The 15,327-nt window shown below is 35.8% G+C and overlaps 1 long non-coding RNA gene across 1 annotated transcript in view; it reads left to right on the top strand.

Annotated features, from left to right (window-relative positions):
- The window catches only part of LOC128247294 (uncharacterized), a 68,893-nt gene that overhangs the window by 5,475 nt on the left and 48,091 nt on the right, over positions 1 to 15,327 (top strand). Inside the window, exon 2 of the long non-coding RNA XR_008263666.1 lies at positions 4,796 to 4,875. This is a non-coding gene — a long non-coding RNA (uncharacterized LOC128247294). The remainder of the gene's footprint in view (positions 1 to 4,795; positions 4,876 to 15,327) is intronic.

Raw genomic sequence — 15,327 nt, 5'->3', positions numbered from 1 at the left:
AAGAACTACTGATTCTAAACTACAAATTTTTCTCTAAACGGATGGCGATATTTATGGCACACATAGAACAAAAAACCGGAGGGAAAAGCGTAAACAAAACAAAACTAAAGACTTGTTTTGTTTACGCTTTTCCCTCCGGTTTTTTGTTCTATGTGTGCCATAAATATCGCCATCCGTTTAGAGAAAAATTTGTAGTTTAGAATCAGTGGTTCTTTGACTGCTATTTCTAAATTTTCAGTATGTTTTGGAGAAGCAACTCAATGCTAATCCCTGTATATTTATGATTATATATATATATAAGTGCGCAAATTTTATCCGATATACAATTAAATGCTTGGAGAAAAGTTTAAATGCATGTTCATTATGTCAAAGAGTGACGGACCGCTCGAGTTTCGCATGGCAAGTGATTACAATTGTCAATAGTGTCCAGAAATGCTATATATATATATATATGCCATGTGGAATAGAGGTAGTATTAAATTAATATAATCTTCTATTTATCATAGCTGCTACATAAATATTTCATTGAAGGTCAAATTTAACTAAACGCTGATGTGACGATTTTTATCTCTCTCCAATATATATTGTGTCTTTAAGCACAACAAGACCATAAAAGATATTACCTCTGGATGAATATCGCAGTAAATTTGCCTTTCAAAGATGTATTCACATTTAGTATGATACATAATTGGGTGTGTGTATATATATATATATATATATATATATATATATATATATTCTATTTACATATATATATATTCTATTTACATATATATATATTCTATTTACATATATACAAATATGTACATACATACGTACAAACACTAATTTCATACTGTGTGATGACCATAGCCAGGGAGAAATAGTCAAAACAGCTTAGAACCAATGTCTTTCAGAAGATTATCATCGTTTCCTGCTCTCTTGTTCTGAAAGTTCTAAGTATCTGTCTAGTCAGCTGTCTGCATTTCATCGCCAATTTAGTGATATGCACATGGAAGTTTGCATCACTACTCGTGTCTATGCTCAGGACATACGCTGATTGTGAGCCTGGAAGTATAATCTCTCAAGGTCCAGTTTATTTGAATTGCATTTAACTTTCAACCCTTATACATTTAATACTGACGGGCAATTCATTTCTGGTCGTCTCAACCTTCGATGTTTCACTGGTTTTATAGCCGATTGCGTTGAAAAGTTGTTTCAGTTCTGCACAATACTTTATTCATTCACAAAAAATTCATGTACTCTTGCACTCACGGAACGTTTGCACAGACTTAGTAAGTTTAGAAAATGGTTTTGCATGGTCACGAGTGGCTTTCACCATATATGTATGTATGTATGTATGTATGTATGTATGTATGTATGTATGTATGTATGTATGTAATGTTCTCTTTTTCTTTCTAAATTCAGAGTAAATTTTGACCAGCCGCTTTCTTGATAGCAAAGCTGTGAAGGAAGATATTTTGTTTTAACCATCATCCTTTAAAACTTAAGAAGGTCTTGCAGATTTGCATAGGTCCAGATATGTTGATTTGTAGAATATGAATTAAGGATTTGCATTCTCCCAGCAAGATCCCAAGTTCGGCCATACTTTGCTCCCGACGGGTTGGTATGTATTTTGTTGCTCCAAAATGATAGCTATGAAGCTGAAAGGATACTTTGAGTACTAGATTTTCAAATACCTTAATAATTGTCCGTAGATGTCGTCTTTCTCTTGTATTTTTCCAACCACGTTCGCGTCCAGAGGGCAGCTGATTTCCACAACATATCTTTTCTTTGTGATCCTACACAATGATATATGACCGCTTGTGTTTCGACTTGGTGACCCTTTTAATTTTGAACTTCCACCAATATACTTTTGACGTGTCGGTCTAAATATGGTCAACGTCGTTTGTAGGTATTTTTTTTTTTTGTTATCCTGTTCCAGACCGTAATAGTCAGATAATATCTAGAAGACATTCTCTCACAGCTGACAATAATGTGGTTGATGTCTTCAGTCTTGGTCTGGCACACGCTACATTTGTTGTCTGTCAACGTTTTCTGCCTTTTATGCTGTAGGTACTTGATGGGGATTTCTCGTTCTTGGATTGCATGGATATAATTTTCAACATAGGATGTCATAAACTTGTCGGTATTCCATGCCAAGCTTTTGACATGATTAATCCATTTTACAGTTTGTGTTTTACGTGCCAGTGAACGGGACCATGTTTTCCTGTTCTTCTGATAAATAGATTTTACCAATGGTCCTTGGGGAGAGCCCTTATTTCATACGTCTCCTCATATTCATTAGCTATCCTACTTATGTTGTTGCTTTCGTGAACACAAACTTGGGCAAGGTAGTTACTGGTCTCTTTCCTCTGTTGCAGATGTTTCGGTGTTACAATCCGTGCTTCATATGACATCAGTACAGATTTATAGCCTGTCTACATTTCCATTGAGTTCGAACATCTATCTCACTGAGTTCTTGTCGTGACCAGTTCTGAAGGCCAACTGTAGGCGGGAGGACAGACAATGCAAAGATGTTGTGAGTAAGATGCTTGTTGTCAGCTGAGAGTTCTGATGACCATATTCTCTTTACTTTCCGGAGGCATTCATTTCTGGTCCTCTCTCCTTATTTATGGGTCCATCATATCTGACATTCTCATTTTGTCCGAAATACCTATAATTGCCACCTAACTCTAAAGGATGTATGGTCAAGCCGTTCATTTTTAGGTTTTCAGAGGAGGGCACAACTTTTCTGTGTTGTATTGTCAAAAATACACATTTGGACTCATTAAATTTCATCCAATGTTTGTATAAAACTGAGTTGTAAGGTCCAATTCTTTTTTATGTGGTTGACGTTTGGCCCACTCAGTTTCAATTCATCAACAAAAAAAAAAAAGATAGGAGATACTTCTGGATTAATTTATCTGGTCACTGTTTTGTTAGTAGGTTTTGATAGTGGAGTTAATGAGAGGACAAAGGGTAACACCGAGAGGCTACCACCCCGAAAGATGCTTTTTTGACAGTGAATGCTACCCGACTCACTCTGCTCCTTATCACTTCTGAGGATCAAAGTAGTGTATCAAGTCTTAGACAGGCATTCAATAGCACTCACGAGTGGTTGTGAAACTTTGATTAACTGTAAAACCTTGATAATCCGTCTATATGGTATACTATCAAGACTTCTGGTAGTCCAGCAACACAACCGTTAAGTCCCTGCTATTTTTTTCTGTCTTTTTTTTTTGGATCATTTTGTTAATTAGTAGTTGTTGTATACTGCTCCACAGCTCTTTCTTTCCTCCAACTCCCTCAGGTGTTATAATGTTGTTGGTCACGCGATGATCCCGTAAGAAAAGATTGTGTGTATGTATGTATGTATGTATGTATGTATGTATGTATGTATGTATGTAGGTAGGTAGGTATGTATGTATGTATGTATGTATGTATGTATGTTCTTCTCTTCCTCTTTCTAACTTTAGAGTAAATTTTGACCGGCCACCTACTTGATAGCAAGGTTGTAAGGGAAAGCATCCATCACAAATCTTTTTTTGTGGTCCCACATAATGATATCTGACCGGTTGTGTTTAAAATTGATGACTGTATGTATGTATGCATGCAGGCATGCATGTGTGTGTGTGTGTGTGTGTGTGTGTGTGTGTGTGTGTGTGTGTGTGTGTGTGTGTGTGTGTGTGTGTGTGTGTGTGTGTGTGTGTGTGTGTGTGTGTGTGTGTGCGTGTGTGTGTATGTCTGGGTCTGTATATCTCTGAGTGTATATGCATGTACGAGTGAGTGCTGAAAAATTCCTGGCTTTGGGTAAAAGAAAATACAGGCAGATCAGTTAATTATGATTTTATTCAACATATTTCCCTCTTAGATTCGCACGCTTATTGCAGTGGTCTTACATATCCGAAAAAGAACTCGGAAAGTTGGGCCTCCAACCAAGCCCTTCACGACATCCTTAAAGCCAAGAATTTTTCAATAACCCCTCGTATGTATGTTATCAATCAGTTTCATTTCTGTATTTCTTGTCCATAGAGAAAGAGCCGGACTCTAACATAGATTCAAGGCTCCTTCATTGGAACTTTTATCAACATCATCTAGGTATTTGTGCATATGTGTGTGTGTGTGCAGTTTTTGGTGTTAGTGTATGCGCTGATTTCTATGTTTGTTTTATGGATGTGTTTTTATGTATATATTTTCATGTCTAGGCGTATGCATATGTATTTATGCGCAGATTTGTATGTTTGTTTTATGAATGCGTTTTTATGTATATATTTTCATGTCTAGATGCATGCATATGTATTTATGTGCTAAATTTTTGGAAAGCTTTACATATCTTTACAGTTCCATTGATGGTTTGAATCTGTAGTCTTCTAATCAGCCTTTTTCTTTCAGGTTTTGAGAACCCTAATTTTTCCAGGTTCTTGTTGAGGCAGTTCGTTACATATCCCAATGTATGTATGTATGTATGTATGTATGTATGTATGTATGTATGCATGTATGTATGTATGTATGTGTACACATACATATCTTTGTATGTCTATATATGTGGATATGAAGCTACTGCAAGCTAAACCCTGAAACCTTTTACGTAATCACACATTTAGATTTTCTGAGTTCATTTTTTCCACATTGGTACTGAGGCTTTTAGTTACATCTTCAATTGTCCCCAATAATAACAACTACAAATCTGAAGATATTCTCTGGATGTAACTTCAACAGATTTCTCATTATTAATTCATGATAAATGCTTTTACCTGCTCTTTTATTTTAATATTATCGTAATATCTTCTGCATTTTCTTTTCTCTCTCTCAGATCGTTTAACTTATCCGCCATGCCAACATTTTGCCGAAGCTTCACTAAGAACATTTCACTTGTATTCTTTCATATAATGGGTGAGTATGCCTTCTTACATCAGCCTTGCACGTCTTTTCTTGATATTTTGGACTAACCTTTCTACATATTTTATTTTATTGTGTTTTCACCGCTACATCATACCTTATGTGTACATACTATTGTGATGACATTTTCGGACAGCAGCTCATGACATGGGCCACATCTTCAGTATTAATTCCAAACAGTCTTTATCATTTGTGTATCTAGGTGTTTTACTGTCATCCAAATACTGTTTATGCATCAGATATTTTGTTGTCATTTCCTTATCCTGGATGGCAAAAGTTCAATCTAAAATTCAGAACAAATATACCTGTTCTTTCCCCAAAATACACTACTTTGGCTATCTATATTACTGATTCTCTGCTGTTTTCTGACCACAAAGCCATGCATAATCTTCAGCTAACCAAAGGTAAGCCTTTCGTTTGACATATTATAATAGTGGTATGCAACTTCTCCTTCGACGTTTCCTTGGTCATCAAGAAGCTCTTTCCAAGAAGCTCTTTCCAAGAAGCTCTTTCCAAGAAGCTCTTTCCAAGAAGCTCTTTCCAAGAAGCTCTTTCCAAGAAGCTCTTTCCAAGAAGCTCTTTCCAAGAAGCTCTTTCACAACTCCTACGCTGCCATCGGTCTCAGTAGATCCCATCGAAAGATACGATGACCCATTCAAAGTCTACATGAATCAATGTTAAGATTTGTGCCTCATTGTTATTGTTTTACAAAGAGGAGGCAGCCAATCAATATCACTATTGATGTAAGCATATCTATTGTTAGTAGTTTTTCTATGTCCTCAGAGATATCTTCGCGTAGTAAATCAGTTGCTCAGAGTGTCAGTACTCACATAGAAAAACATAGAAAAAAATGATGGCCTGAAACCACACTTGCTTCAAGTATTCGCTTTTGCAGTCACTCAGTGTTTATTTCTTTGGCTGCATTTAATAAGTGTTGCCACACAGCTCTCCGTAAATCAACGATTTTCTGTTTTCATATGTATTACTAATATGTTTATAATAGTTTTAAGCTGCACCAAGTACTTGAGTAAAAGCTAGTTATTTTAATATTGTTCAAAGTAAAGATGCTGAGCAAAAGACGTTATCATAGAAAAGTTTTCAAGTGATCCCGTATAAATCCCAAATCTGCTTCCAATCCACAGGCATTATACCGGCAAAAAAGGAAGAAAAACATTACTGTTAAGAGAGCTTCTTCTCAAGATCTTGAATAATTTGTGTTTTATTTCTGTAACAGAAGGGAGAATTTCAACGAGAATGTATCGTGAATAGATACAGCTGGGAAAGAATAGTATAGCAGCATCGACATTAAAACATCCATAATCGACCATGAAACTTTCACTATAACTGTAGGCAAAAACACCTGGAAGAGACCTAATAGCTGGATACTGCTAAAAGAGGTTGAACTTCTACAGAAACTCATTAATACGTATATTCACAAGAATTATGGAAGGCCAGAATTACATTTAAATAAATTGGTTTGCTATAACGCAAGCAAATCTTATATCAAAGAAAGAAACCATTGAGTTGGCGGGCAGCTATAAGTCCCTTACTTGCCCAAACATTATATACAGGCTTTATACACGATGTCTCAGACAACTTCTCCTGGATCATTCTGAGTCCAATAACATAGTGACTAATGAAGAAGCAGATGGAAACAAAGGGGTGTGGGGAAGTGCCGACCAACTTTTGATAAACGAAACTGTGCTGTAGAAACCTTGTGCTAGCATGGCTTAATTATGGAAACGCATTCGGCTCTCGTCTCCATTCATGGTTGCCGAAGTCTCCACATCTGGCAAAAGTAACTGCTACCTTAGCTGCTGCCATTGTGAGGCTCATAAAGATTTGGGTAACAACCCTCACACTTACAGATGAGAGTAGAAGGGTTGTCTTTGATGTTATAAATATTTCAAGGGCAATATTCCAGGTCTACCTGTAACTATGTTAATTTTGGCATTAAATCCATTCAAACGGCTACATACTAGGGTCTGCAACTGCTGAAGATACTAATGTAACCCATAATTTCTTTGTGGATGACCTCAAGATCTAAAACTATTCACAATACAAAAAAACCCCCCCAGAAAAACAAAGAAAAAACAGGTAGAAGTAATAACATTTTTAGTTGACATAGGAATGGAATTTGGCCAAAAGAAGTGAAAATATTGTATTGTTGAACAGGGTAAATGAGTCCCTCGGACCAAGAATCTCTGCATCAACGGTCTCTCTATCTTTCCAGTTCCACACAAAGAATGCTGCAATCACTAATGCATTGATGAAATTATATCACACAGTGTGTACAAAGATAGAGTAACCAGAGAATATTACAGCAGCTCTTCTTTTACAATTAGTGGCAGCTCTTCTCTTACAACACAATATCCCTCAATGCATTTGCAATACCAAGACCGATAGCAACATTTGGTATAGTTGACTGACAATTTATTGAGGAAATACATTCCATGGATATAAAAACCTGCAAAATCTTGACGTCAAATGGAAACCGCACAAAATCTGTGATATCAATAGGTTCTACTTATTTTTGAAGCAGCTCCTTTAAATGAAGAAATCAAGGGATTTAAAAATAATGACCTCATGCATGTATACATACATGCATACATACACACAAACAAACATACATACATACATACATACATACATACATACATACATACATACAAATAATTATACATGCATACATACCTACACGCATACATTCTTACATGCTAACATTCATGAATACATAGAAAAACTTGCAAGCATAGATATAGACACTAATGTACATTGTAGATACATACATAAATAATATATACACCCTTAATAGACTCATTTTTAATTTAAAAACCTATTTGAAATGATGCTGAGAAATATCTATTTTTAATATCATTTGCAGCTGATATGTAAATGGAATTTCGCCAGAGTGTTGAACATAGGAAAACTTTTCCAACGAAGCCATTCACGTTGGAGGGTTGTCTGTCTTCTCTTCACTCTCTCCTTCTCTACCTTCTTCCAAAGAAAGAGCGGTAAAAATACATAGATATTAGCAAAAGTGCATCGTGGAAAGGTTCAGTAAATAATGACAGAGTTAACCAAAAGCATAAACCCAGTGTGTAAAGCGTGCGCACGACGTAAATGGAAGCTCTCATAAAACACCGAAAGCTTCAATCTCAGGTAAGCGAAGAGACTTATGATCAGTTCCATAATTGTATGGAATAAGTCGGACAACATCTGCTAAATAACAGGAAAACGCACATACATTAACCTGATCAAAAAACATAAGCGCCGGGAAATGAATCCCTCAACAAGCAATTAGTTTTCGAAGGTTTTCCATGTGACCTCAGTACTGGGTTCAATGCGATAGAGCTGGTCATATACAACAGTTCAAATTAATAATGCTGCGGTTTTGTTATCAATGGGCCAGTTTTCATTTAACATCTTGGATGAAACCAGTCGATGGTGCAAAAAGGGCTATAGACCAGCTTCTTATATGTGCATGACTGGTTGAAATTATTGTAAATGATGTTTTAAAAAGTTCTGATTAGAAAAATACCTCCCTTAAAGTAATTATGTAAATCAATACAGCATTGGGGGCGGGTCTGGGGACCTGTTTTCTTAGAAAAAGAATAAGAATACCGGGGTATAGTTCATTATCAATGCGATGATTTTCCGCATTTTTACGTAGCTCAGTTTAAACCATCTTCCATGTAACATGAATGCGATAATTTTAACTGATTTAACATTCCTGGGCCAACTGGAGTATCTTTTTGAAGCAGTTTTTGAAAATAAAGCGAATTCGTGTGATTGTATATTTTAAGTATTAATAAAAGTGAGCAAGATTGGGCATTTCTACTTGTGTATAGGTTTGTGTGTAGATTGATGTATAAAGAGATAAATGATAGATACACACAAACATACACGCATACATACTCATACACACACATATACACGCATACACACACATACACACACAAGCATGCATACGTTTATGTGTGTGTGTGTGTGTGTGTGTGAGTGCAGTAACCGATCCAAGCTTATTGAAATATACAATGGAACAAGATAATTATATTAGTAGACATTAAATTAAACATCTATTATAATTGCTCCATGCATAAGGCAATGCTATAAAATAAATTTTTTCACTGCACAATTTGCGCAATCTATGTTGTGATGGTGGCTTCCTCCTTCAATTATTCCAACCATGCATGTAACTATGTGTCTATTACTGGTCGAAAGTATATCATGATTACCACAGAAATCCATAATTGTGATTAATGATTGCTTTTATTACTTAACTCTTACATGTCTGCATCGTCCAACTTTGCGAGTCACTTGATTATCATTTGAAAAATATATTTACGAAACAAAAAAGAAGCTTAATATGAAAGAATTTATTGAAACCTGTTTAATATGTGGAAAATTGACATTCAGTGTCCGCTTATAACATTGTAATGATATACAATTTTAATCGGGTATGAATAGCAGCACCGCTATCTGATATTTCGTATTCAAGTAAAAAGGGATATACTTCAAAAACGTATATTACAAGCATTTCAATTCTAAATAGTGAATAATTGGTACGTGTTTAGAAGTATTAATCAGAATTGTTATCAATTAGAATATATTCGTAGTCAAATCATCGGATTTTTCATACAATACAGTAACCGATCCAAGCTTGATCATAGGGATTGGCTATGGTTAAGCTTCCTTGGAGGAAGTATACCTAAAGGAAGCAATTTTTAACTTCCGTTCTTTCGGGACCTATAAAATAAAGTAACAGTCAAGTACAGGAGTTGATGGTATTGACTACCTCCCCACCACCACCACCTTAGTATTGCTAACCAGTTATTTAAATTACTAACAAAAGAGCAGTGGACAGGCAAAATCGTTAGAACGTTGGCAAAATGTCTCGCACTATTTGTTCTAGGTCCTCACGTCTTTTCAAATTTTGTGCCAATTTGAAAGTACTAGCGCTGAAGAAATCTCCCTCTTTTTCAATGTCTCTTTATGCGATAAAGGACATCATTTTTTTTTTTGTGCTCCTTATCTGCACAATGTTTGTGATGGTTGTACTTTGTTGTGTTTGTGTATCTCCTTGTACTGCTCTTCTGTGTGTTTTCATTTTGTTGAGGTGGGTGTGTTGATAATGATGACGGTTGAATTGTAGTGGATTAGCCTGTATTTGGTTTTGGTCTTGGTGTGGTTTCCATAATGTTGTCCATATTTAGACAGTGTGTAGCTTTTCTGAAAATGTTTTTGCTATTTTCATTTGTTTTTATATTTTCGTTATTTTCTCGCAAGATTAGTTATCCACGTCGGAAAAATTCGATGAGGGTTGAGGTGAAAGTACGTTTTCGTATATATGCATATTTGTGTTTATGTTTGAAAGAGGTGGACAGAGATCAACTGAAGACCAAGGTTTAGCGTATAATATCTAGAATATTGTCTGGCGCTCAAAATTTTCTACAAATCTGTGTATGCGTAATACGTCTGCACTTGCTTTCAATAGAGAACTTTTGTCTTTAATCGAAATCGCTCCAAGCAAAGATCATAGGACAACCGTTAGAGGAAAAAGGGATTAGCATTAATACCAAATAAGCTATATTGCTATCTGTTATATATATATATATCGGATAGCAAGTAAATGATAGCAATGAAATAAAGATTTAAATGGAATACGATGAGATGGCAGGAAAAAAAGAACTGCCTATAACTGGCAATGAAATATGGTAAATAAGATGGTAATAAACAAGCAACTAATATAGACTAAAAAGAGATAGTAATAAAAGAACCGATAAAACTATTAAAAAGTCTCGAACATTAGATACTTGTTAACCTTTAAGTTAAATAGATCATGATCATATTCTATAGAAAAACAACAAAAAGAAAGTTTATCTCGGACAAGTTAAACGATGACATGGTGCTAATATGAATACTTTCTATAGAAGTGGCACTCCGTTGGTTACGACTACGAGGATTCCAGTTGATCCGATCAACGGAAGAGCCTGCTTCTGAAATTAAGGTGGCTGAGCACTCCATAGACACACGTACTCTTAACATAGTCTTCAGAGATCCATAAATATCCATTGCATTTATATAATTATTTCCAATGAGACACACACACACACACACACACACGTATATATATATATATATATATATATATATATATATATATATATATATATATATATATATATCGTATTGCCATCGCCTATTTCGTTTAGAGCTCCTGTGCAGGTGGCACGTAAAATACACCATTTCGAACGTGGCCGTTGCCAGTACCTCGTGACTGGCCTTCGTGCCGGTGGCACATAAAAGCACCCACTACACTCTCGGAGTGGTTGGCGTTAGGAAGTGTGGCACTGAAATTGACAAGACTGGTCCCTTTGAATCATAGATACTACTGTCTTATTGAAGGACACAACGCGCCGCCGGAAATCGAACTCGCGATCGTATGGTCGTAAGTCGAATACCTTAATCTCTAAGCCACACACCTTCTCTATATAGAAGTACCTCCACAAAAAGACTATAACTTGCAGTATTTTGTAGGCGATAGAGTGTTTGGAGAGACAAAACAAAATTCATTACCATTTCTACACTCTATCAATAGTGGACAGCAGATGTTTTGAAGAACCCGCTTAAGTAAATGAGAAGTATTCCATTCTGGTCAAATTTGCACTTGGAACCATACAACTGAACTACAGGTGTTAGAAAGTCTTTTGAACGATATAACGGGTCCACTATCCTAGCTATAACCCTGGCAAAAGACATAATGTAAGAATCTCATCTCAAATCAAGTATAAATTTTGAACCTAGAAGTCTATCCCATGAGACGACTTATCCAAAGCAGTCCTATCCATTGAATTAGAGGAAAATACCAGAAACTTTATGATGTGGATAGAAAGACATTGGGTTGGTCTTGGAAGCTTGCTCGATATCAGGTTACTGAAAAGACCAGCTGCGAGAGCCAAGTATGATATTTTAATAAATAAAGCTGTCAACTGTTGCATCACAGTATGCTAATAAAGAATCTTCTCCTACATCGATTTTATAATAAATGTCAGACGAATGACGGTTGGCGGCAACTTTCAGACTTGTCATAGAATTGATTTGTTGATGTAAAAAAACTATACAAGATATTCCATAATTGGCTAGTTTAAGAAACAATTTTCTGTTTCGAAAATGACTAAGGCAATAGCATCAAGACTGCTACTCAGTGCACTACTAATCCCTTGAGTGGTGACTCAGAGCATTGCTTGAAATGGAGATTTGCAATATTCAAGTTATTAATGATCATGTATTGTTAAGTTTAAATGTGTTAAGGGGCCTGAACTAGGATACTGAAGTACAGTATTGTATTCGTGGACTATGGGCGTTGACAAACATCAATTGAACAGACTTTTATCAACTCATTTCATGGACTCCGAAGGGATAAAAGTAGAGCCGACCTCGGTGGAATTTTAACTCAGTGTGTAAAGATGGACGAAATGCCGCTAACCATTTTGTCCCGGCCTGCTAACGATTCTACCAGCTCGCCGCTTTAATAATAATAATAATAATAATCACAATCCTTTCTGCGAAACGCACAAGGCCTGAAATTTTAGGGTGAAGGGGCTAGTCGATTATATCTACACCAGTGCTCAACAGGTACTCTATTTATCGATCACGAAAGGATAAAGGGAAAGTCAACCCCAGTGGAATTTAAACATTGTACATAATGAGTCGGAAGGAAAACTACTAATCATTTTGCTTCTCCGTAATAATTATTTCTATTTTCATTATTTCTCATGTAGGCAAGATCCAGCGATTCTTTAGGGGAAGAGTTAAACAATTACATTGACCGCAGTATATGTTTATTACTTCATTCCTCGATGAAAGGCAAAGTTGACCTCAGCAGAATTTGAACTAAAAACAAAACCACAACAAATATTACACAACTTTTTCTCCAGTATTCTCATGAGTCTGCCAATCGAATAATAATAATAATAATAATAATAATAATGATGATGATGATAATAATAATAATAATAATAATAATAATAATAATAATAATAATAATAATAATAATAATAATAATAATATTAATAATGATGATGATGATGATAATAATAATAATTGTATGAGATTCGCATAACAAACATACGCCAAGACAACCATGAAGAGAGGAAAATTAATGAAGGATATAATGTACTTGACAAAGAAGCAGAGATAAGAGAATTAGACCAAAATCAGACTGAGAAATATTTAGAAATCTATGAAATTGATGTGTGCAACACAAACAATAAAAGAAAAGACGAGGAAGGAATATTGTAGACGCTTTGGATTAATCCGTACAACAGAGCTAAATGGAAAATAAATAAAAATAAAAATAAGGCATTATGCATTAATGGTCAAGCTGTCCCGATAAGTTATAATAATACATAATTATTATATACTCAATTGAGCTTTAAGTGAATTAACAAAACTACCCAGAAAAACTAGGAAAATAACGACTGTATTTAGAATATTCCACTCAAAATCTGACACAGAGAGAATATATTAACCAGAAATACAGACACGATATGGATATTATGTAATTAGAAAACAATTCTTAAACATCCACTGTCAAATTACTAAAATATCATGTATAGAACAAAGGTATAGAAATACAAATAACTACTAAACATAAACATAGCAGGATTGGCTGAAAAGTGCATAGGCTGACAAAGATATTCTCATGGAATGTGACCAAATGAGGTTTGTTTCTCAACACAGTCCCCCTTGTGGTCGACACACTTTTATCGGTGTTAAAGTGCTTGTATCAATAGAAGTGCTTGCATTGGTGAAGAAGCCTTGATCCCGTTGGTCATCAACAGCAGATATGACGTCCTCATCACTGCAATATGGTCCCCAGCCAAGTGTTTTTGTCATTTTGGGAGGGAGATGATAATCAGACGGGGCCAAATCAAGAGGAAAAGGAAGGTGATCAGCCAGTCTAAAGCCACAGTCACACACAGCAGACATTGAAAGCAAGATCGAGGAGCATTATCTTGATGAAACAAGATCCTTTTTGTCAGTTTTTCTGAGAATTTGGTCTTCATAGCCTTTCGTAACTGCCTCAGCAAGTTGGCATACTACTTTCTATTGATGGTGTGGCCCTTATAAAGATAGTCAATAAGCACAATGTGTTTTCCATTCCAATAATCTGAGGCCATCACTTTGGAGAAGGTGAGGAGAAGTGTTTCTATTGCATGGATTATCTCTTAGCCTTTGGCTTAGCATCACTCATCTTGGCTTAGCAAACGTTCAAGGAAACTAGCTTGATCTGCCCGAAACAATGTTACATTTTCCAGTGATGTGACCAGCCTGGTAATCTTTTGATCAGGTGTCAGGAGACGTGGCATCCACCAAGCAGAAACCTTCGTCATATCAAATTCAATGTGCAGAATATTCTCAACTTTCTCACCGTATATGCTAATAGCATTGATCATTTGAGTTATAGTCAATCGCCTGTTATCCATCACCATCGTGCTGAACACGATTAATGTTTTCTTTGGTCGTGGCAGCTGCAGGAGTTTCAGACCTTGGGTCGTCTTCATGACTTTCCCTTCTCCTCCCAAATACAGATGCCCACTTCCGTATTGATGATATAGCTGGAGCATGTCTACTACTAATGTAGTAAATGTATCAGCAGGAATGTCTTTGGGTGCTAAACATTTTTTTTTTTTTTTGCAGGTATTTGGTAACACTAGAATGCTAAATTTTGCCTGTTTTCAATTGAAGGTCGCTACTAATTATTTTCGAAGTCTTCTTTGAACAGTGAAATGTTCAGTTTAGCTGGAAAAAAACAATGCTGAAAAAAAAAAAAAGAATTGAAATTAATGCATGCAAGATTCCACAGCTCTAACATTATTCCTTCAAAGTCAGCCTATGAACTTTTCAGACCACCCTCGTAAAGTTAGAAAATAAAGTTAGTATTAGTTAGAACGATGTAAAGTAAAAACCTTAAGTAGTCAACAACTGAAAAAAATTGATCTCTGTAAATAGATAAAGAAAACATACAACTATGGCTGAGATGCTCTGGACCCAAATTCAGACTGAAGTATCTTTGACTGCGGAACAAAATCGAAGCTGCCATAAGCACTTAATGTGGGAGAAGCACTTAAAGTGGGAGAAGCACTTAATGTAGGAGAAGATGTGAAGTAGCTGAAGATTATGAAGAAATAATAAACCACATTTTCTCTGGTTGTCCGATCTTACTCTACAGAGAATATTTGACTGCGACCATGCAGGAGCGCTGTCTTTAGTCGAGCAAATCGACCCCAGGACTTATTCTTTGTAAGCCTAGTACTTATTCTATCGGTCTCTTTTGCCGAACCGATAAGTTACGGGGACGTAAACACACCAGCATCAGTTATCAAGCGATGTTGTGGGGACAGGGACAGACACACAAACACTATATATATATATATATAT

Source organism: Octopus bimaculoides, chromosome 3 (genome assembly GCF_001194135.2).
Source record: "Octopus bimaculoides isolate UCB-OBI-ISO-001 chromosome 3, ASM119413v2, whole genome shotgun sequence".
NCBI lineage: Eukaryota > Metazoa > Mollusca > Cephalopoda > Octopoda > Octopodidae > Octopus > Octopus bimaculoides.
This window is presented reverse-complemented; position numbering and strand designations above follow the sequence as displayed.